At 45.6% G+C, this 24,999-nt stretch overlaps 1 protein-coding gene across 2 annotated transcripts in view; it reads left to right on the top strand.

Annotated features, from left to right (window-relative positions):
- prkcab (protein kinase C, alpha, b) overlaps positions 1-24,999 on the top strand; it is a 171,625-nt gene that overhangs the window by 45,220 nt on the left and 101,406 nt on the right. The window lies entirely within an intron of this gene.

Here is a 24,999-nt window from a genome sequence, read left to right as displayed (position 1 = left end):
TCCCTCTCAGAGACCGCTGATACCCACTGAGTGACAGGAAAGTGACTTCTGCTGGTCGGAGTCCAGTGAATCCCAGGGTCCTTCAGCTGCAGGTTCTAGGGATGTGAAAACACTGAAGCGTGCAAACGGGCGCTTTCTATCTCACTCCATTCAGACTGAAAGTGTGTCATTGTTTTTGTTTTTGTTATTTTATTCAAGTTTGACATTTCTGCAAGAGTCTCAATGCGGCTGTTTGACCTTTTAGATTGAGATAAGCACGGTGTTGACAATCGCTGAGCTCAGGGAGGGTTTAGTGTCTGTAAGACCAGCCTTGTCAGGTGTCAGACACCAGTGCACAGCTTGTTCAGCGAAGTGCAATCAAACGTACTTTGTTAGCGCTAACCTATTATGCATCTGGGCATAATACTATGGGATCTTAGCCAAGGAATTAAATCATCCCAATCTCCGGCCCCAGACTATTACATTGTTCTGCCACAAATGGTTTTACTATTGGCTTTGAGAAACTGAAAGGCTGATGCTTTCCTTTCTCTTTTTTATGTGTAAGCTTATCAAGATCTTTGAGATGTAATTGGTACCATTATAATGTGGAAAGGGATTCTGGGAAGTAAGAGAGAGAGCTTTTTATCATTGAGGCCCTTATGGTCAACCATTGCATCCCTCTGTTGTTTCTCTAGTAGGTCTGAGGAATGTTTCTGCCTTGAGAGCAAAGCAGCGCTGCTTTCATCTGCCTCGAGTGAGACACCTGAGATTGCATTATGTGCCGAGGAACACGATAATGCCCTGTCTATTCAGTCACACGGTCTCCAGAATTAGATTTAAAGCGTGCGCTGGGTTTGTGCTGCCTCCCTGCCTCGCTGTCGATATCGTTACTGCTGTAGGAAATGGGTCATTGTCAGCGGCTTCCTTATCTCGAGTTTGTGGCCGGCGAATGTCACGGTTGTTTCTGGTGGACCAATAGGAGCCCAGTCCCACGGTGTCCACCCCGCACAGATGTCAAGTCGCTGGCCTAATTAATACCTCCAGCCTCTGCAAGTGGAGTTAAATTATATTCCTTCCCAGCCGCCAGTTCTCACCCCCCTCTGTGTGATTTGTAAAAAGTGCAAATATAACAATCTGTAAGGAAAGTGCTGTAATGTGGGTCATAAATCACAGAAGAATGGGTTTCCTTTGTGGGCAACAAGCACTGCGACACACACAAACACACACTCAATAATACAATGAAATAATAAAAACATAAAAATGAAATGTATCATGATATTAAAAATGTATAAGATTGTGAATATATGGGCACCGGCAGTTCGGCACGGGGAGAAGCAATGAAAAGCATGAGATGAAAAAGACTTCACGGGTGAGGAAGGGGCCGCAGATATGTAACTGTGCGCTGTGCTGTTAAATCCCCTGGGCTGGCAGCTAGGCTTTCCTCTTGGAAGGCTCCCCCCAAGGCCTTCCCCAGGTAAACCCTGGCCTGTCTTGGGGGGGATCCTGACTCTGTGCTGAGTAACGAAGGTCTGGCTGGTTCTGCTCTCCCCTGTCTCTTCCTCCCCCGTTAGAATCACTCCAGTTGTTGTTTTTTCTTCACATTATGTTCTGTTTTGATTTTAATTTGATTTCTACCAAGGGACAGACACACACACACCAACATGACATCAGGCCTGGAAGCAGTGCCTTCTGAGACCATGACCCGTGATGGCTGCTGCCATGTATGGCACGCTGCCTCTCATACTTCTTGTATGTGTGTGTGTGTGTGTGTGTGTGTGTGTGTGTATGAGGCACTACTTCCATGTGGATGTCGTTAGAGGTTTTATAGCCTGGCAGTGTTTGACAACTCCTATGAGAGGTCTAGTTTTTTTTTTAGCTGAAAACGTGTTTAAAAATACAAATAAAATGAAGTTATATACATAGTTACGTGTGTGTGTTTATTTGAGTGTGAGTGACTGTGTGCGTGTGCGTGTGTGTGTTTGAGTGTGTGAGAGAGAGAGAGAAGTGAGTGTGTGTTAGTAAATAAACTGGTGCTGAATAACAGAGTTCAGTTTGTTGAGCGTCTTCACAACCCCCCCAGTGTGTCACATGTTTGTGTTGCTAGGGGTGATTGTGAAGGTGCACGGTGGCAGGGGTGAGAAGAGCTAGCTTTCCTCTTGTCAGTGCAGGCAGAGATGACAAGACGAGGCGGTGATCTCAGAGAAACCTCCCGCTGGTCGGGGTCCGGGAGAAGAGACAAACAGCCGAAAAACTGCAATACACACATACTTCACATGGGAGGGAGCTGCATGGTAGAGGACTGTAAATCCATGAACAATAAACCGTGCACCAATTAACCCTGGCCCTGGCTTGTTTGTGTTACCTTATCTGCCTTGCACGGAGTCCCTGTGAGGGGCCAGGGGGAAAACTGGGGCAGGGGGCAACCCTCTCGACCGCCATGTCACTCTTAACTGCCGGGGAAGCCATCGTTAACGAATGGCTTATCTGAAGGGCAGCAGGCCAAGTAGCTTAACAGGAAAGAATTGATTAACAAGCCACACGGGCAGGTGTGCGCATAGAGGAACAGGAACTCACAACAGAACCAACACCACAATATTTTATCAGTTAATTTATTAAGATCTGTTGAATTTTCATCGACAAGCAGCTCTGATAAACAGAGTTTGCCTTGGCGTCATTTAATTGACCAGGTGGTTTATTATCATGATTACCAGTATGTATGTATGTATTTATTACCCTCACCCAGGACAACATTTGTCAGCTGACCTGAGTTTTCTGTCACCAAAGGACAGCAGACTCAAGAAAGCGAATTCACGTTTTTTTTTTTACGTCCTTTTAATAGCAGCTAACCGATTCCCGCAGTGACTCATTGTCCGCACAACTGACACTGTCGTCGTGCACAATCTCAGCAGCCATCTATTAATGTATTTTCCCCTCTGAATGACAGTTTTCTTTAAACTGCTGTCAGGCGTCGCTGACACGGCTCCTCCACACCATGTATGAGCGCCCTTTGTTGGGAAAGCATTAGTTTTGAATCCGCTCCAGTCATTATTCCCCTCAGGAGGCCGGGGACTACTGTTTCGTCTGAAAATCGCTCCTGAAGAGACATCCGCGGCCAAGCTGCCTGTGTGCAATTGCATTTGAGCGCTTCCTCGCTGACACACAGAAGCATCCTAATTATACGGCTATAAAAGTGGGCTGGCGCAGGTTTGTGTGGTGTAAAAATGTGCATGAATTGATTTGGCCTTTTTTCTTCACAACTTGGAGGGGAGGCGGTGATCAGAAAGTGAACAGTATCTTGAATATGCTACCTTCCTCTCCTTGTGCGGTGCGTTGTGTCTCTTAGACCTCGATGAGGAATCAAACCCTGCGCACCAGGACATGAGGTGAGACAGAACTGAACTGGTTATAGAGGCGCAGCTGTAGGTAGGGAAGAAACCCTCCCATTTAGTGGGTCGGGACCGCTGATCAAACACAGCATTGCCTCCGCGACATGCAATTAAATTGGCACCAGGGAATGTAGCAACAAGGTCTAATATTTAACATGTGGGCTTTACAGCTTAATTTCAAATACCCTTTAGCTAGCTGATTAACTTAGAGAAAGACTTAAGCAAAAAGCACATCAGTGTGCATTATTACTGCGAGGGGAAAAAAACAGGAGGAAATGTTTGCATTTCATGTAGATGGCACACGGTGGAAATGCCCTTTTTCCTTTCTATGTGTTACCACAGACTTGGGAGCCTAAGATTTTCCCAGGCCAGTTCATATTGTAACATGTAATTTCTTCTTTTCTTTCATTTTTTAATGTATTTTTTCCCAAACAATCATCTCAAAGTCAAATACCCACTCAGAGATCAGCTCCGTCCAGGGGCTGTCAGCACGGGGACTCTGTATATGAATCACAGGGACGTGTTAATGAGGGGGTGCCTGCCCGGGGTTTTCCCGGCGCAGCTCGGGGAGTTAATTTCACCGGCTGACACCACAAGCGCAGCACGGAGCCGCAGTCACGCGGCCAGACCGTATTCCCAGAGGCAGGGACAATCCTGGAACCTGTCAGAGGGGCTCTTGGTTAGGCATTTATTCATGCGTGTGTTCATTCATTCATTTGTTCGCTTATTTCTTAATTGTAATTATGATAAATGAGCAGAAGGGAAGTGGAGAAATTAATTATGTTAAATGGAGGGAAACTTGGAGATTCCAGAAAATCCCCAGGCAGTAGACGACACAGTGCAGCACAAAACTGCAGAATACAGCACAATACAGCACAGGAAGAGATGTACAGCACATTACAGCCCAAAAAGGACAGTTTATATAATGGCACAATGCAGGGTGATATACACCGATCGGCCATAACATTATGACAACCTGCCTAATATTGTGTAGGTCCCCCTTTTGCCGCCAAAACAGCCCTGACCCGTCGAGGCATGGACTCCACTAGACCTCTGAAGGTGTGCTGTGGTATCTGGCACCAAGACGTTAGCAGCAGAGGTGGGACCTCCATGGATCTGACTTTTGTCCAGCACATCCCACAGATGCTCGATTGGATTGAGATCTGGGGAATTTGGAGGCCAAGTCAACACCTTGAACTCGTGATTCATCAGACCAGGCCACCTTCTTCCATTGCTCCGTGGTCCCATACGCAACAAACTGTGATGCACTGTGTGTTCTGACACCTTTCTATCAGAACCAGCAAAACCAGAACTTTTTCAGCAGTTTGATCTACAGTAGCTCGTCTGTTGGATCGGACCACACGGGCCAGCCTTCGCTCCCCACGTGCATCAGTGAGCCTTGGCCGCCCATGACCCTGTCGCTGGTTCACCGCTTTTCCTTCCTTGGACCACTTTTGATAGGTACTGACCACTGCAGACCGGGAACACCCCACAAGAGCTGCAGTTTTGGAGATGCTCTGACCCAGTCGTCTAGCCATCACAATTTGGCCCAGTTTTCCTGCCTCTAACACATCAAATTTCAGGACAAAATGTTCACTTGCTGCCTAATATATCCCACCCACTGACAGGTGCCATGATAACGAGATTATCAGTGTTATTTACTTCACCCGTCAGTGGTCATAATGTTATGGCTGATCGGTGTAGTATGATCAATCTCTTTATCTCTCTTGCTGTTACCTGGAGGTGGCACAGCAATGATAGCTGAGCCCGGCAGCGGGATGCATCGATTCTGCTTAACTGGGCTTGTCGCTCGTCCTGTGTGTCGGCAGTGGTCCCGGGCAGTTTCCTCTTAGTGCCTTGGTCTCTCCAGTTTTATTAGAAGCGAACCGAGTGGGAACTCATGCAGAGAGATGGAGAGAAACGCTCCGTGCCCAGGCCCGCTCCACGGTGCTTCCACTGAGAGAGAACATGACAGCGGCAATATTGATGACATTAATCTCATCAGAAGACGCATGTTTACACAGAACCCAATCAGGGGAGATCGGCACCTCCTTTCTCCTTCACATGTCACAGTCCTCATCTTCCTTCCTAAGCGATAATAGTTTTCATGACAGTTGTGTGAAATGTCAGGAGCGCGTCAAACTGCCGAGCTCACGACCCTGTTCCCTCGAGCCATCCCTGCACACTCAGCCCTGTAATTGTGCTCTCAGCATTGCTAACTAATTGGAGTCGTATGACAAACTATGATGAAGGCCCTGGCGATACCAAGACTAAAAGTACAGTGCTGTCTTTGTCACACCGGACTCACAGTGGACTCTGGTCGTGGTCACCTGTTCAATTAAAATCAGAGGGCTCTTGTCCTTGAGCACCAAAGGAGCTTCAGGCACTTATCCCCATGATGTCTCGCTTAACAAATCTTCCCAAACACAATCTAGCCTTTCCCAGTCTTTAGGAGCTGCCGTTTTAAAGGAGATCAGTTCAACCCACCAGACACGGCCGCTCCAGGTTCAGGTGGTGGGGTCTCCTGCTCTGTGGTGTGTCTGAAGCCCCATCTCATCGGTCAGTCTGTGCGGAGACGCCCTGACTTTGTGCCTGAGGGGCGTGTCAGTCACCAGTGCACTGCCACGCCCGGCCGAGGTCTGCCTGTGGGAAGACAACCCCTTCATGACCTCGTTCGAGCCCAAACTTCCTACAGAGCTCTCTAGGGATGGGGGAAACACAATATCATGCTTCTTTTTTGGTTGTTTGTGGTTTATTTTTCCACTGCAGAATGGAAAACACTATAATTTAAAAATAAAATTATAATAATGACAGAAATAAACACAGTTAAATAGATGTTTTATCTCTTATGAGCTGTTAGCTATTTTGAGCAGTATTTCCACTCTCTCTCTGTGTTTAAGAATGCATAATTTGTCGGGACAGTTCTGACAGGGACTATGTATTTTAAAACTTAAATATTTTGACTGCACAGAGAGGCCCGGAGGCTTTTTGTTTTGTCTTTTGGTGTTTATCTAGCCTGAAAAAGAAAAGAGGCTACACCCTTTGTTAAAGTGCAGTTGAGAAAAATCCTATTAAGTCAATTAGAGACGGTTGGAGATCAATTTCTGTCACCATCTGAATAGCAGGGACATTCCTCTTCATTACTGTAATTGCAGGAGGACTTTTTCTTTTTCCAAGTCCCAGAGAATGGGAACGGGGGGGCATTCATTCTGCAAACACAACTGGGAAATATTTTAACACTTTCTGCGCCAGCTCCCTGCTCACACTCATCGCAGGTGTCCGCCATATGCTGCTTATGGAACAGAGTCTCTCTCTCTCTCTCTGTCAACCCGAGAACCAAAGAAATGACCACCACGTCGTCACACAGAACGTGATTCGGTACTGCCGCGCACCAGCCATCTCAGACATAGGGATAGAAACACAATCGGAACGAAAACGCCGGCAGTAAGAACCCGAGGTGGAAGACCGTGAAAGTGCCCTGCTTGCTGTGGCTGCTTTTAAAGTTGTTATGTACCGTGATGCAATAGTCCTGATCTGAAGCAGCTCTCTAGAGAAATACCAGCTGCTTCAGCATCACTGGAGAATCCCAGCTACACAGGACGTTCACACACACGTTCACACACCCGTTCGTAGTCAGGGAGGGTACTTGGCTCAGCAGCAGAAACAGCAGACACACACACACACACACACACACACACACACACATATATATATATATATATATATATATATATATATATTATCCCTTGTAGCCTTTCTGTATTCCACTCGGGCTGAACTGAACCTAGTCAAGTCGTCTCAGGAAAGTGCACTACTGGACCAACCATTTTTGACCTCCCTGCATGGGAACCAAGTAGCCATGAGGAAACGCTGTCTCCCTTTGAGTGCTGTGGTTAGACTTCAGCCAGCAGGGAAATTAGCGGCATCCACATCCTATCAGAGAGCAGTGCAGTGGAAGTACCTGTATGGGCCGGGTTGTGTGGGGTGGTTTTGTCGCACTGTGGTCAGCTACAGTTTGTGTATAGTGTGGGAAGAACGGGTCATATGTAAATGCCTGACAATTATGTGGGTTATGTGATCATGCCACACATACAGATAAAAACAGAACTTGACTTTGTTTACAGCTCTTGGCATATGGAAAAATGGAATGGCAAAGCAGTTTTTACTGTGTCGGCAAACTGTGCTGTCAACATCAACATCAGACTCGGGCCGATTGAACGTCTGTCACAGGAAGCAACGTCTCCCTCCCGACGTGCACAGCGCTGACAATGCCTTTTGTAGTTTTGAAAGGGAAAAGATAATCAAATATAAAGTAACTGCAGAAGGATGGGAGGTGACAGTGAGGGGAGCTGGGCTGAGGGTGGGTTTTGTGCAACATCCCTAAAGACAGCAAGGCGTTGTTGCTTTCTCCCGTGCAGTCAACAGCTTATGTTTAAAGCCTGGATGTAAATTCTGTACACAGCTTTGTACAATTTGGAAACAGTGAGATGCATGCATTAGCCACTGTTCATAACCACGCCTGATTGCACAATGCAGTAAAAAACTAAAAGCACCCGAGACACTTCTTGATTTCAGAGTAAGACGTTAAGCAGGTGAAGGTATAGTTTCTGGGAACTCACACACCTGAGAGGTGAGGTGTTCTTCTGTAGGATATCTCATTTCAAACCCAGAAGAATTAAAATCTGCACAAGTCAGAGCCCCCCACCGCCCCCCGGCCCGTCCTTGGTCTCTCTGGCATCTTCAGTTCTGCAAGAAGGGAACCAAGTGCGAAATTATGCAAATGCAGCTTATCTCTGGGATTCATAATCTCTCCGTTTCAGAAAACACTGTTGCCTACGAAGGCTGGAAATAAAATAAGCGCGGTACGCACGGTAATTGAGTAGCTTGTCTTCTGCGTGTTATCGATATCTTCTCCTTTTTCACGATGTTGTTTCTGTAGACTCTGTGGGTTTAGTTTTTCTCTTGCCGTTAATGTTCAATCACACGAACTCGGCTCGTCCCTCTGAACCGTCAGTAAGTGCTGCTGCTGGTTTAGTATACGAGCCGTTAGAGGTATAATCTCCATCTGTATTGATTAGACATCAGCGCTGATGGCCGGCCATAGATTTCCCTCAGTATCGTTCCTGTAGTAAACAGGGACTTCATACGATATATAAACTAATTTGTCTTTGACAAATGGGAGAAAGTTGGGAGATAGAGTTGTTCCTTACGAAAAAGAAAATAAAAAGATACATTATATTTAAAACGAGTTTATTTCGGTCCTTCAATGTCATTCATCATAAGGAACAATTTAGCTGGCCCGGGTAAGAACTTTCTGTGTGTGTGTTTGAAGGCACCGGCTCTGTGAGTGCCTGGCCCCTGGAGGGGGGGGATGGGAGGTGGTGCCGGGGAGATATGAGGTAGGTGTGATTGTTTTTTATCCTGGATGTCTGCACTGGAAGTTCATGCTTGGCCGAGCACAGCGTTGTACCAGACGTTTCTCTTGAGAGACAGCCAAAGAGCCATAAGAACCATGACAGGCCTACGCAACACTGTAACACTATCTAAGATCCTCATCTGCACAGAAGGCAGTGCCTGACATGTAGGGCCAAAGAACGGACAGCGGGGCGGATATGTAGCTGTGATCAGCTGATTTGAAGGAGGGCCAAGGCTGACAAAGAGCCTTTTGTGTCTTTTTATGTGGAGCTGACAGAGTCCCACACTGCAAGGAGATCACAATGTAAATCAGCAGGGGAAGGACAAGGAAAAATGAGTCTGTAAAAATAATAATCAAACCAAGACATATACATCATTGATGAAACTGTAGACTACTTCTATTGACCATGAAATCAATGAAACTTACATAATTACCCCTCGTCCTCGCCGCTCACAGACTTTTTAACAGCAGAGCGAGAACTACAGCTCCGACATGAACCGTTTAATGAACCTGAATTGGAGTCGACCTGATTTCAATTCCCCGTTCTCTCCCTGCCCTACAGAGGGGCTTGTTAGCGCTGTCTCCTGTGGAGTGTATTTCTACAGGGCGTATGTTCTAAATTGCTTTTCTGTAGCACGACGACGCACGGCTCCAGACACAGTAAACCGTGTTCAGCGCGTCAGAACTGGCAGCCGGCAGCCAGTGTGTCGGGTAAATGCAATATGGCAAGATGATTAGATGAGTGACGCAGGCATGTTCTTCCTTTTGTCGCATCATCATCCTCGCTGCAGGGGACCACCGCAGTGTCAGTGTCAGTTGGTGACCGAGCGAAACCACCCTCCCCACACTTTAATAGCACTATTGATTCATTCTACCTCTCCTTCTCCTCCTTCCTCTGCTAATTATTCCTCTCATTCCCCTCCTCCTCCTCCTACTGTTACTACAGCTACAAATACTACTACTCATTTTTCTTCTGAATGAACCTGGGAGGTTTTGTATGCGGGGAACCATTGCCTTGTAAAGCAGTAAGGAAAACACCTTCGCTGGGGGAGGAAGAGAAACAGACAATTGCGAAGGCTAACTGCTTCCTGTTCGCATCTATCCCAATGAAAGTCACCATGGAGATGGGTTTTGGCATTTGTGATTGATATTGCGGGGAAGGTTTTGTTTTACGATCAGCCCACCTTTAACAGATTTTCAATCATTTAGCTGATGTGTGTAGTTTGCCTTTCAAGGCCCACTGGTTCCCTTTCAGAACATTTTAGATGAAATAATAAATAATACATGCATCTAATATATAGACTAAGGAGAAATATATGTTATATACACAACAAAACTATAATAAAATAACTTGGGAGAGCAAACACTATGTGCAAGTTTCAGCACTTTACAGATAAAGGCAATTTTGGTCTATTATCCACCTTTGATCCAGCAATTAAATATTTAGTAGGTGGTAATGGTAGCTTTACTGACATGCGTTACTCTGAAGTGCCTGGGTGAGCTAACCAAAACTGCATTACAAACAAAAGCTTTTGAGTGCAGGGGAAACAAATGAATGTGTGAAGATTTATGGATAAAATTAAAGAGGGGAAAAAAAACGGTACTGATCATGTGAATTAGAGTTTGGGTGGTCACTGTGAAAAAGACAATACCAGCAACACAAGTAAACATTTAAAATCATGAATAGCAAACCCGAAAAGAAGAGATTTGTATTTGCTTTTTTTCCCTCTGAAAGGTTAATCCACCTTTGTGATCAGATGTACTCAGTCGGGATAACAGATATCTCCATACAGATTAAGTCGTGTTGTTGTTGTTGTTTTATAATAAATCCTAGCTCTTTAACGTTAATAACTGTTTGATTGACCCTTGAGAGCCAGGGCTGAGCAATTAAGCTGTGTTAGCTGATTAGTTGCAGAATTTGGAATTAGCTTATGTCTAATGAACCTGACATTGTTGTGTGCATTTGATTGCTAGAATCTTTCTAAGTGCACCTCGGAGAGGGGGATTATGGGAAAGGCGACTTGCAGGTTGAGCTAAGTGTGCAACCTCTTATCTGACATGTGTCCGGCTGTCAGAACAACACGAAGGGGACAGGAGGAGACCAATGTGAATTTAAACATTGTAGGTAGTACTGAGCCGAAAATGTATTAGTTTCCCCCTTCCATATACCTCCAGTGCAGGATTGTATCAGCGAATAACACATTTAGAACTGACTGCCGCTGCACAATGCGTCTGCTGAGAAACAGCGTCAGAGAAATGAGCCCCCAGGCCCAGTTAAGACTTGAAAAGGGAAGTTCAAAGGGGACCTGTCCTTGAATTGCTTTCTAAAGAGTGCACCTATCTGGTCTAGACAGCCAGTGTGCCAGCTCTTGTGTGAGAGGTGTATTGAGCATGTGGATTGGAAATTGAATTGCCACTGAGGAAGACATAGAAGACAGAACCGCACAGCAGCATGGAACCTGATCCGGTGGGTTTGACGGGCTTTCTCTGCAGAGTACGCTGTGTCCTACTTGTGTGAGGCAGCAACAAAAGAGAGGGAAGAATACTGATTTACTTTGCAGTTGTGGTGGAAAGAATCTTTATTTGAAGCCGTTAGTCGAGGGTTCGTTTAGTTAATTGTTCTTTAATGTCTTCATGTCTATGCGTAGTTAGTTGGACACTGATTTAGCCTAAAGAAACTGCTTCAGAAAAATGTATAATACTGTGATTCACACAGATTATCAGTGACAGACACATGGAAGGAAATCTCTGGCCCAGTTGAATAAAATCACACCTCTGTCTCCAACGCAAAACCGTGGTACGTGGTTCATACGCCTGGTGGTTTGTATCTTTGTGGGTGAGGGCCGAATCTGACTTCTCGTCGATGACCGTTATCCCGGGGGGGGACGCGGAGCTCACGAGAGATCGGCCGGTGCGGCAGGGCGGCTGTCAGCAGAAGCCAACCGCCTGCGGGAGCTGGGCTCTTCTGGGATGACATCATTGACTCCCTGCAGGTTGTTCAGGAAGGAGTGTTGAGAAAACGGAACTGACTGTCAGCATTAAAACCACAACAACAACAACAACAACAACGCAACCCCCCCCGCAACTAACCGATCTGGGAAATATCTTGGCACGCGATCTGAAGTCTATTTCTGTGACTTCTTTTGTCACGACTCTTCAGGAATAGTAATTATAGGGGGAGAAGAAATCAGTTTCCTCACTCTGCTTCACACACCCCACTAACTGGCAAATACTTGATTCTGTTTTTCACGATCTTCAGAGTTTTGATTTAAATGTATATTTATATGCGCGTGTGTGTGTGTGTGTGTGTGTGTGTGTGTGAGAGAGAGAGTTAGTTTCAGTATGTATGGGAGAAGGCAGATGGGAATCGGAGACAGCCTGCTTCTTGATAGATCTAAGATCCGACTCCTGGGATGTGTCGTTGACCGGACCGGGCCATGATAGCCAGGGAGGGACCCAGGGCAGGTCTGTACACCCTCTCCGGGACGCCAACTCGGCTTTCCAGTTGAGAATTCCGGTGTAGAATAACGCCATGGGATATTCACCTTTTTTTGTTGTTAATGGTATTGTTTTGGCACCTTTGTTTCAGTGCGGAATTGACTTATTCTTTCTGGGGAAATGGAAATGAGATTGCAATGCCTTATTTTCCCCGGATCTGATAAGATGGTGAGATAAGCGGTGACTGTCAGCTCGGGTGCCCGTCTGGAGATAGTTGTTACAGGAGAGACAGAAATAGGTATTTGTTTCCTGAAGGGTCTGTGCATCGTGGGGCAGGTCGACTGTTGCGCTTCCGTCATTCTGCACTTCACAAAGTGTCTGTCGCTGATTTGATGGTACGTTCTCTCTGCTCGTTAGGGATTAGGTTGGGCCTTGATGTATTGCAGACCTACTGATTAAACATCCAATTTAATGGCTGCACCACTATAAAACTGTATTAAAAAATAATGTTTGTCTGAAGCACTGCAGCAACAGGGAGTCGACGGCAAGTCCGATTCTCATCCCCTTCCTTTCGATTTTTATTTGAGGTTAAATGCCGCTCTTATGCTGTTTTACCTTCAGGAACTCAGTGTGACATTTACATCCTGCTGGGATCCCTGGGGTTAATGTATTGGATCAGTTTTGGATTGTCTCAACCACTTAAAAACGCAGCATCTGAAAATACAATATACAGTATCTCAATATACAGTATCAACCCCTGCTACAGCTACTGCTGCTAATTTGAGTGCATGTGACACATATAATTGGGCCCGGGATGTGTGACAGGTGCCTGGCAGTCCTGCAGGACTCTCTTATCACGCGGTCCATGGGTCCTGGCAGCGAGGTGCCTGGCACAGCCTCACAGAAAGTGTCCATGGGCCCTGGGCTTGGCAGCAGCTCTGACATGCTGTCTCCCGGGAGCTGGCCAGGGCTGCGAGACAATCCTCCTTGCCACCTTTGTGATGCCCAGAGCGTGTTATTGTGGGAGAATTGGGCGATGGGCAGAGGACAACCTTGGCATGTGCACAGTTAGGACCTCAATCAATCCTTCTGCGCAGTAGTTTTTCTACATGTGAAAGGAAATTCAGTCCAGTAAAAATGTTCATGACTGAGGAAAAAAAAAAAAACATTTATTTCTTGTATTTATCTTTTCAAACCCTCTTGCTGTCACAGTCAGGGGCACATTGTGCTGGAGGGGGGAAAGCTTTAACAACCACCCTGCAAACTGTGATCAGAGTCTGGCCTCGTGTCGGCTATTATCCCGAAACAGTCGAGAGAACAAAACAATTTATTGTTGAGAAAGTCAAAGCCCGAGCCGCTCTGCTCAAGAGGGGGAACACGCGATGATTAATAATACGTGTTTTGTAGCAGACAATTTGATTTATATCTTTTGTGTTATTCCCTGATGTCTGTGCAGCCGTATAAAAGAAAATGTTTGTAATCCTATTAATTATATACTGTGTGCCGTGAGATTGAAGACGGATTTAATGAAGCACAGTAATCCACACTTCAGAATGTGCAGCAGCCTTGTGATAAGAATAGCGCTCTATAGAAGTAATGTAAATACATTAATTACCAGCTCCTCAGCCAAGAAGTGCCCAAAAAAAAGAAGAAAAAAAAAGGAAATCTAGATGGAGTTGCAGTTTTTGCCAGCTGTGAAAGCTGCTTTGCTCGGGCTAATAACCCTATCGGCATCTGAGCACTCTGGCAGGATCTGTAACGCATTGACTCTCAGGACCAGGCCAAGTTTTTTGGGAAATTTGTGGGAAATGATTTGCGTTCAAACCCCGTGGATAATTAATGTTCATTTACGGGTGACTGTGTAATGCACAGAGAACGGACCCTTGTGTGATTTAGTTTCTATAGTTGTTTTTTGTTTTCTCACCGACACAGATCTGTGTGAGCTGGTGGCTCTGTAGCTCTTTCCAAGTTAATTAGTAGGGGTATAACTCTGGCAGCGGGTCTTTCCTCTGTATTTCTGCTGGTCTGACAGGGTGCAGCTGTTTGTTCCCACCACTTGACCCTGGCGTCAGATGCTCTGCATGTTTTTCAAGGCCTGCACATGCCATAGTGGACGTACGAAAGCACACTGCGTTTTACGGTTTTCTAGTGGCAGTGGTCCTAAGCGTATCTTCCCCAGGGTTAACCTGCAAACTCCCTGGTCCTAGTGTAGACAAAGTTCAACAAACTGTTTAGGTTTCTGTTTATTTGAAAGACGTGTTGTTGTTTTTTACAGTCAGACTTCTAGCTGACTTCCTTCACTCCTCCGTCCAGCTCCTGGGTGTGTTCAGTATTTGAGGTGGGGGGGAGACAACTGACATTTAAGTGTCTGCCGTTTCCGTGGGATAATCCGCCGTGTACGCCACAAGTGAAATGTCAGCGCTGAGAGCTGTTGTCGTCTCTGGCGCTGGACTCGGCTACGTTCAGCACAGGAGTCTTTCCGGCAAAACAACTGATCTGCAGAGTCTTAAACAACATACTGGTTTTGTCTTGTCAGCATCTTAACCGTGGCAGATGGTTTAATCAGTGTGAAAACAACTCACATCCTGGGGGCTGACAGCGCCGTGATTTAGCAGAAAAGTGAAATGCCACTTTATACGGGACTACATTTTTATTTCGGCCTGTCAGTCTTTCCACCTCTGTCCATTTATTGGAGGCGTTCCTGACGAATGCAGCCACTCTCTCCTCCTCGGTGGGAAGCCAGAGAGACCGTGCCTGCGGACGCCAGTGTCTGGCAGTCAGAGGGAGTCTCTCAGTCACAGGCTGTCTGTCGCGCTGCAGCTGTGCTCAAGTTGCTGAGTATAACACGTCCGGTGACGACATCGTGTTACAGACGCTACAGAATGACGATGTGTGACTGCGATGCTGCTTTGAAAGCTCAGGTCTGCTTCTCAGATGAGTCATTTGTTATAGTTTTAACTTTTTTCATTTAACGGTGTGTTTTTTGTGTCTACTCCCACGCCCCTGTCCTTGAATATTTGAATATATACTCAGTACAATGCTCTGCCTTGTTCAGCTGAGTGCCCTTGACAATGTGCTCGGTTTTTTTTCCCCGCAGTGTTTCTGCGTCTGTGGTACAAATGTCACCATTATTCTTGACTTTCCTTATTAGGCCCTGTGCGAGGGACACGGCCACGCTGCCAGCTACTGATGTGTTTGGGGCTGCTGCGCTTTGGGCCTGGTATTGTGCCTGGTGTCTTTCCTTTTACAAGTGTAATCTGTGACAGTTTACCTGTTGTTGGAAACCCTTCAAGGAACCATGTGTTACAGCATGACCAAATCACTGCGAGTCACCAGATATGCACAAGTCACACCAGCAATTTTTCCCCTACCGTAAATCATTCTTCTGTGATTATCAGTCCCTGCAAGAATCAGCTAGATTATGATTGTCTTTCATTCATGTTTTGCCTTCCGGAGGAGAAGAAAAAATAAAATCACCAGCAGCCACAACAACAGCCGATTAAGGATGATTCATCACGTGAGATTAGGCACTAATAACTCCAATTGCTTTTTCCGATGGACTGGATCTGCTGTGTCGTGACATCCCAGAGCCGGCCCCCAGGTAGCTGAGATGGGCTCCTTGAGACCTGCCCGGAGAAGCCCTGCTACACATGATTTAATTCTCAGAACTGGGGGTGACGTGCCTGCAGGCAGAGACATCCAAGCGATGTCTGCGGACGGGCGCTGGTGTTGAGAACACTGTAACGTTCGGGAGGAGAGGCATGTGGACGTTCAGATGGCTGCTTACCATTTGAGGACAGCTGGATTGAGTTACAGAGCGGTGATGGGGAGATTAGGAAGGCTTTGCTCGCTAATGAGGCTCATCAAGTGCGCCCCGGCCGGGGAATTGTCTCCAGACGCTGGGCTGCGGCCTCCACGCTCAGTTGTGCTAATTTGCTGATCGCTTTCCCCAAATGAACGCCAGATTCCAACAGGATCATTCATTCATGTTCCTCCATTCTGCAGTTTTTCAGCCCTGGAATTAAATGGCAGTGAATAACTCGTGAACAGGTAGTTTAGTGTTGACAGAAGCCCTCTGTCCACAAGGGAGAGAGAGATCCCAGAACTCGAATGCAGCAGTTTCCCAAAGCTTTCACCTTCCCTTTCAATGGTTGTTGTTGTTGTTGTTGTTGTTCTTCATCTGCTCCTTCTTCTTCTTCTTCCTCTTGTTTTGGTTCTGTTTTTTGTTCTTCTTCCTGTTCGTGTTCTTGTTCTTGTTCAAGCAATATGTTCATTAGTTTAGCAATGAACGTGTTACAAGAGACCTACAGGTTAGAAGAGTGCTGTGTGTTCTGCTTATAGGTTTTGTTATCGGAAGTTAAGAAAAACCACACTGATTGTTATTGATAAGTCATGCATGCCATCAGTGTGTGCTACGTGATAGCATCCGCACCCATAGCGTGACTGCTAGAGTGGTGGTAGTAAAAGAGAAAATAAGGGAATGGGAATATTAATTCCCTTGAAAAGATGTTTCTTACCGACTTCTGGCTCTAGAGTTTCTCTAATATTTTCAGTGCAACCCTTGAGGCCATTTCCGTGTCTGTTTGAAAATCGTGATTTCCTCAGGCAGTGCGGAGATGTCCTCTGGATGTCAATACTAGTAATAGTACAAATCTGAGAACCAGCAGATATCCCTATTGACATGCAGCTACACTTTGCCTGCCTCGGTGATTAAAAAAGCTTACGTTTGAAACTTGTAACTTCCAGAGTTCACCGCTCACAGCAAACTCCCCTCGAGGTCATATGTTTTGGTGAGATATGGTGTTTAATTCATCATTAACCTTTTCAAAGCTCTTTATTGTATCACTGGAAATCTCTACCTGGAAACCACACTCTTCTTTTGGTCTCATCCCCCCCCCTTACACACGTTATGACGATTACAGAGTAAGCACTATCTTTGAAGGAAAAACAAACCCCTGCCACTTTGTCAGGAAGAGCGAACGTTCTCTCAGTCCGTCAATCACAACCTGTGCCTGGAAGAGACGTGTCCCACTGCAGAACAAACAGACGCTGTAACACACATCAAACACCACACGAAACAAAACATCCTTCTTTGGCAAGATGGCACTTTCCCTACGTCTCTTATCTTTGATCTCTTAAGATGAAAACACGGCTTTGGCTGAGGAGAACAGATGGGAACAATCATTGGCTTTAAAGAACTGATTCGTTGATTTAATGATACCAAAGTAGTTGAGACTGCAGGAGGATAAAATATCAAAGACACACACATATATATATATATATATATATATATACACTCACCTAAAGGATTATTAGGAACACCATACTAATACTGTGTTTGACCCCCTTTCGCCTTCAGAACTGCATTAATTCTACGTGGCATTGATTCAACAAGGTGCTGAAAGCATTCTTTAGAAATGTTGGCCCATATTGATAGGATAGCATCTTGCAGTTGATGGAGATTTGTGGGATGCACATCCAGGGCACGAAGCTCCCGTTCCACCACATCCCAAAGATGCTCTATTGGGTTGACATCTGGTGACTGTGGGGGCCAGTTTAGTACAGTGAACTCATTGTCATGTTCAAGAAACCAATTTGAAATGATTCGACCTTTGTGACATGGTGCATTATCCTGCTGGAAGTAGCCATCAGAGGATGGGTACATGGTGGTCATAAAGGGATGGACATGGTCAGAAACAATGCTCAGGTAGGCCGTGGCATTTAAACGATGCCCAATTGGCACTAAGGGGCCTAAAGTGTGCCAAGAAAACATCCCCCACACCATTACACCACCACCACCAGCCTGCACAGTGGTAACAAGGCATGATGGATCCATGTTCTCATTCTGTTTACGCCAAATTCTGACTCTACCATCTGAATGTCTCAACAGAAATCGAGACTCATCAGACCAGGCAACATTTTTCCAGTCTTCAACTGTCCAATTTTGGTGAGCTTGTGCAAATTGTAGCCTCTTTTTCCTATTTGTAGTGGAGATGAGTGGTACCCGGTGGGGTCTTCTGCTGTTGTAGCCCATCCGCCTCAAGGTTGTACGTGTTGTGGCTTCACAAATGCTTTGCTGCATACCTCGGTTGTAACGAGTGGTTTTTTCAGTCAAAGTTGCTCTTCTATCAGCTTGAATCACTCGGCCCATTCTCCTCTGACCTCTAGCATCAACAAGGCATTTTCGCCCACAGGACTGCCGCATACTGGATGTTTTTCCCTTTTCACACCATTCTTTGTAAACCCTAGAAATGGTTGTGCGTGAAAATCCCAGTAACTGAGCAGATTGTGAAATACTCAGACCGGCCCGTCTGGCACCAACAACCATGCCACGCTCAAAATTGCTTAAATCACCTTTCTTTCCCATTCAGACATTCAGTTTGGAGTTCAGGAGATTGTCTTGACCAGGACCACACCCCTAAATGCATTGAAGCAACTGCCATGTGATTGGTTGGTTAGATAATTGCATTAATGAGAAATTGAACAGGTGTTCCTAATAATCCTTTAGGTGAGTGTATATAGATATATATATATATATATATAGATATATAGATATATAGATATAGATATATAGATATAGATATATAGATATAGATATAGATATATGGAAGTATTAGTAAAATTTATTATGCAAACAGGATAACTTTAATGTCTGTGGTGTGAGATTATTTTCAACAGCCCTCTCTAGTGTCACAAAACCGTGCCTGTGTCTGCCCTTGATGAGCGGTCGTCTCAAAGAGGAATCAGTGAAGTGTGTCTCCTGGGAAGCCCTGTAAAGCCTATTTAATTTGGTTATTTATTTATTTATTTATTTATTCTGTCAAGTGAGACGCGGGTTCCTAAAATGATTCAAGTTTGCATGCTGTTTAATGATAGTGAGAAATAACAACAACGTTTAGGACTCCGATCAGCACCGAAGGCAATCTGGGAGTACTTGACTGCCATACAAGAGTCAGAAGTAAATACATCTCGTTGTTAATCCCAAATGGCTGAAATAATTTAAGCGATCCTCTGTGGCTTGTCAACAGAAACTTCAGAACAGCTATTCATTACTGTGTGACGCCCCATAAAGACTTTGTAAGTGGAGTGAAGGATGTTGTTAGGATCCTGCGTGCCCTGACAGCATGGAAAACTACAGCAATAACACTGTCCTGTTGTCCAACAACTGTGCTAATAGTGCACCTTACTATATTTTTTCAAAGCTCACACGATACAATTGACCAAACTTCATCTTGGTTTGTAAAACAGTGCTCTCTGTAAGCTCTCCAGGCATTGCCATGAGTCTACTGTGCTTCCCCCCCCCCCCCGGCCACACAGCAGTAAACCTTCATAGCGTTCGGGTGCACGATACTGAAAGTGTGATATAATGTTAATCAACTCCGTTTTATTGCTGTATTACTGTTTCTCAAATACATGAACAAGGCGTCTCAATCCTCAGTTGAGACATTGAGACATGGAGATATATTGCTCTGTAATATTTATTCAGCTGTGTCTAAGCCTTCTGTGTTATTCCGTCTGCAGATACCAGTGAAAGTGCAGTGACAGTCGAGGATTAAATCACGATGTGGAAAAATAAAAGGCGAAGGAAGCGGAGAACAAGAAAGTCTGGCTTTAGGCAACAAAGCAGATCAATAATTTAATAGATAACGCCTTGCAAATGTCAAAAAAGGAAAGTTAATAAAGACTAGCTTGTAGTTGATATGAAACTTACACGTACACTTATGTGAACACACGTCCACGCAGCGTGCAGACATCAGTAAAGCCTGGTCCATGCGTGCTCAGATACCTTCTCAATATCTTGTGTGTTCAGGTCTTCTACAAGCCTGTCTGTATTAGCTGGAGATTTGGCTGTGTAAGATCGAAATCACGCTAATGAGAAAATGGAGAATACAAAATGAGAAAATATGACCAAGCTGAGTTTAAATCAGGGACACAGATAAAGGTAGGAGTGGTTTAGTGAGTGCATTATTTTGAGTAATCTAAGTGCACTAAATTAGCCCAATTTGCAATCCAATTAAGGTTACATTTTGGTCCGGGCTGGGGTTAGGGTTCGAGTTTTCAGTCAGCATTGGCTTTTGTTAAGGTTAGCGTTACTTTTTTTTCTGGCTTAACTGAATCAGTAATGGATTTGTAATCTTGAAATGTTGGTGTTGGCTGGGGTTGGGAGTCAGGTGGTTATTGGGCCTCTACGGGGGCAGGTAACACAATCAGGCACACCTCCTTCACTCCAAATACATTTTGGCCCACTTTATTCAATTCTGTTAGCGGCTGATTCACTTTAAATACGCAAGACGCTTATTCTGATTCACAAAACCTCTTCTCTGCCATGGCTGACAGACAACGTAAAACAGAAAGAGCGCTGTACTGGGGAGTGAAAAACGAAGCCCTATAAATAAATCACAAGGTACAATGTTCCTCTTCGGCTCATTATTTTCTCACTTATGCATTATTTAGGGAGATTAATGCGTCTCCTCTCTGCAACAGCAGAGAGCATCAGTCTCCCTCCACCCCGGCCCTCACCCCGCAGTGTATGAAAGTAAATTATTGCATTTGTTCATTAAATCTGCATCCTAATGTGCGGCCGGACGATTTTGTGTGGAATGAGCTCAGTAAACACAGCTGCAGCTGTGGTCCTCTACTCGGATTGGGGGTTCACCTTTGAGCTAGGGACACAGGACGAAATTGAAAATGTCAGCTGCCGGATCCTAGTCTTCCGCAGATAGACGCAGATCTGTGCCTCTAACCTTTGCCCTGTCCCCCACCGCCCACTGTTCCTCTTCCTCCCTCTCCCCCGCCCCCACGCCTTTGTCTCCCCTCCTCTCTCACCACCCAAGGCTGCTCTGCCCTCTCTTCCTCTCGCTGTGAGACCGTGGGTTTGGTGACTGTCCAGTCACACTGTGAGTCTGGACGGCTGTCCAGTCAATAGCGTGTCTGACTTCTGCAGACATTAAAAAGGACCCCTGCCGAGACTGTGCTAGTAAGACCATGCTCTGCAGACCCTCTGTCACTTTTAATGTCTCACGTTCTGGCCGGGACGAAAGCTAGAATGCAGAGTGCATGTCAATTGGAGGCATGCTTCATTTTAATGTACAAACTTGCAGGGTTGTGCCGTGCATTATTTGATATGGCACTTTGATATGCTGTGTCTTTGTCCCATGCCCGACTGATAAGACATTGCCACCTTCTGCTGCCGCTCATGTCGGGTAATGGATTTGTCTCTCCGTGCCGCTTGGAGTCTAGACCTGCGGCAGTGACTGTGGCCTGCAGTATGGCACGTCCCTGGCCGAGCTGGTGGGGTGTGTGGCAGTTGTAGAGTGCCAGGACCATACCCACACAAGCACACAACCAGCTGAGGGCAGGGTGCCACCGCTGTACACCTCTTGCCTGCCCTGAGCACAGTGTGCATGATGTCCCGGCTGTGCGTTTGCAGTGGAGGACAGGGGTGGCTGGGGCTAAATTGAGTCCATGCATACTGAAATAAACGGTTCACGGATCATTTAACTTGAAGAAGCTGTCCCAGAGAATCAGAATGCTTTGTGCTTAGTTTTTAAACCAGGACTGCCCGTCAAATGCTGTTTGAAATTAAATTGTAGCAAAATGCAGCGGATGCTACTTTTTTAATAGGAAGTCGTCTCAGCTAGTGCCTGGCAGCGTTAGTTGCACCGACTCTGGCTGCGGTGTTTCTTCTGTGACCTGGGAAGGCCCTCCTACCTACGTGACCGGCAGGGTGCAGTTTGAGGGGGCACGGGTAACGGGAGGAGATGTGGAACAGCCCCTCCTTGCTCAATTGGGGCAGTCCGTGGTTACCCAGCAGTCCTTGCCCTTTCAGCAAACACAATGGGATCGGAAATAATTTAAATCTGGTTAAGTGGCACCACTTTATTCCCAGAGGCCTGACAAAGCCTGACCTGAACTGGGCTTTGACACCCGTAGTGAAAGGACAGCCTGACCGGGAGTAAGCTTCTGCCCCAGTCCCCACCACTATCTGATTCACAGGCCGCAGCACCGGAAACACCGCATCAGTGAAAGCTTAGTGCCGTACATTTGCACAGTCGTTTCAATCACATTTGCAGGGTGAAATACAGTTGTAGGATATTAATACTATCCCTGTAAGACGTGGTGAGCTGCCAGACCCTGCTTTAATTAAAATGAAATGACACAAATCGGTGTAGAATGTTATCTATCTAATTTAGCCGATAACGACAGCAAATGAACGGTTCACAGTTTTTATGGTAGTCTGATGTATGTGTATGTGAGTGGCGCTGCTCATGAATTATGCACGGCGTATATATGTTCCTCAGCTACCAAGGGTGAAAACACAGTACAGGTGGGATCAGAGGGGCAGCTGGCGTCATCCCTCTGTAAAGGTCAGAGTTCACAACGCGGCTTCTTGGCTGCACTTAATTTTCAAGACCATATGAAATAACTCGTCGTGGCAGTCAGCCGGCGCTGGAGGAGCTACAATTTATTGACAGTTGAAGGTGAGATGCAATTAAACCTGCAGGCCTATTTGAATTCCTGCCATCTGCAGGGGTCTGGTAATGAAAAACAATAACGACAATGAGGAAAGTGGAAGAATGATTCAGTTCAGTTTACGCCGCCCCGCTCCTCGGCCTGTGTCCAGATATTGTCTGAGAGATGGATTGTAAAATGCACTATTGCTTTACAGATAAAGGTTCCGGAGATAATCCGGGTCTTAGCTGGAGAGATCAGCACGTTGCTGTGCATTTAATAGGTTATCGATCTGAATATACACATTAAACTATATCCTTTGCATAATTTATACCCCCGTTGAATGTGAAACCATGAGAAGGTCAGCGCGACCCGTCCTCTCTCATCACAGCTTCATAAACACCCCCTTCCCACACACACACCTTCCTCCTCCCCCACCTTGTTTATTAAGTCATTGTACAATTACTGTGTTACGGGCAATCTCCTCAGTGCAAGTGTGTTGTTAAAGCCGCTCAATAAAAAAACAGGCTCGTCGGTACACGCTAACAGATAGTGTTGACAAGATTAATTAATGATTTACATTCTTGGTTATTTTCGGGGTGTGTATGTGTGTGTAGGAGTGGGGGGGCGGTGGCTCGCACTGCCTGTCACTGAATGCGATTATTTCAACAGATCAGGGATTAGCCACGAGTGACCAGGAAATGGTTTGATCAGTTAATTACCGATCGATCCCGAGTGAGCTTTGATTGCTGAGGAATGTTTCCTGTCGGCCCACACGTATAAAACACGGGTCAGTCCACTTGGCACTGTCTTGTTTGTTCTCAAAATGAGGCGGCACTGAAATGTCGCGAAGAGCCCCCGGCGACTCTCAGACCGCCGTAAGTTTCTATTTTAGAATAAAAACTAAAAAAATTAATCTTGGATTAATTAGTTCCATTAAACAAACCAAAAATCAAGCGGATAGGTCACATGACTCCTTGGCATTGTTAAGGCCTCTGTGTTGCTCAGTGCCTCCTCCTGAGTCAGGGCAGCAGGGTTTCTGCGGCGATCTAAAATGAAGCTTATAGATCTCGAGTCACTTTGCCCATTTCTTGTGGCAGAGCAGAGACGGTAGAAAACCTTGTTTGGAGGGTTTGCTTTGAACTGAACTGTCTGAGCTATCTCAACAAATATCTCAAAATTAGCCTGGATTCCTCCTTTTGGTACTGGGTATGTCTGGAACATTGTTGTTTTTGTTTGTTTTTTAACAGAGCAACTACAATGCAAGCTCGCTTCTGATAGATATAAGTATTTTTGTTTTTTTCATTTTTGTTCCCTCATGAGGATTCTTAAGTATCTCGCCGCCTTTTTCTGCTCTGCTCCACTTCAAGATCATTGTCATACTGGTTTGTGTCTCTAACAGCACTAATTGATCCCAGCAGTCCAGTTACGCACTCTAGGGGAGAAGCAATGGACAATGTGCCTCTAATAAAATAAGGTATTTCTTGAAGTGAATGGTTGTGTTGCTCCACCTCAGCTAAGAACTGCAGACGGGAATGTATCTCTGCGAAATGAGGCAAATCAAATACGAGAACTCTCATGTGGTGTTTTTGCATTTTTTTTATTTATCATCCTGCGTAATTAGCCACATCGTTAAGTCCATGATAGAGATGCTCTTGTCATTAACCCTGACTCTGTAGTATATGTCTTGCCTCGAACTCATTACATAGCTTCAAGGGGTGGTCCTCACGTCTGTGCCAGGGAGGAGACCGTGAGAGACAGACTCATGGCACTGTTTGGAGACCATGAGAGAGAGAGGACGAGGGTCATCCTCAATGTCTGCCTGTACCATCTGCTGCCCCTGTCGTGATTTATTCTGACAAGCTCATAAAAACATTATTAGGGCGAACCCCAGTCGTTAACCTTCCCCTCAGTGTAAACTGGTAAACTGATAAACTGCCTCAATGAGAGCGTTGAACAACAGTGTTGCGTTTCTTCCCGAGAACACAAACGCCTTTGTGTCCTGCCCCCGGGGGTGCGCTGCAGCAGAGATGAAGGCCTTTAACGCTGCCTGGAGCTTGATGATGCCCTGTGCCTTAAATGTTAATAACATTGTTGTTCAAATTAAGTGAGTACGTGCGGTAAACAGACTGTCCACCACGCTTAACAATGAAAATGCATTCCTGTGATCTGTTACTAAATTGCCAGTGATGCCGCTCATGGGGAGATCATTAGCAAAGGACACTGTCTCTGTCCCTTGTAGCTGTGATTGTCTCATGAGTGTATGATCTATAACTGTTAGTGTGACCATGTATCCGAAAAAAAGAAAGATTTAATGAATTAGTGAAT

The sequence above is a fragment of the Amia ocellicauda genome, chromosome 5 (assembly GCF_036373705.1).
Source record: "Amia ocellicauda isolate fAmiCal2 chromosome 5, fAmiCal2.hap1, whole genome shotgun sequence".
Lineage (NCBI taxonomy): Eukaryota > Metazoa > Chordata > Actinopteri > Amiiformes > Amiidae > Amia > Amia ocellicauda.
The sequence above is the reverse complement of the archived record's forward strand: the minus strand, read 5'-3'. Positions and strand labels throughout refer to the sequence as shown.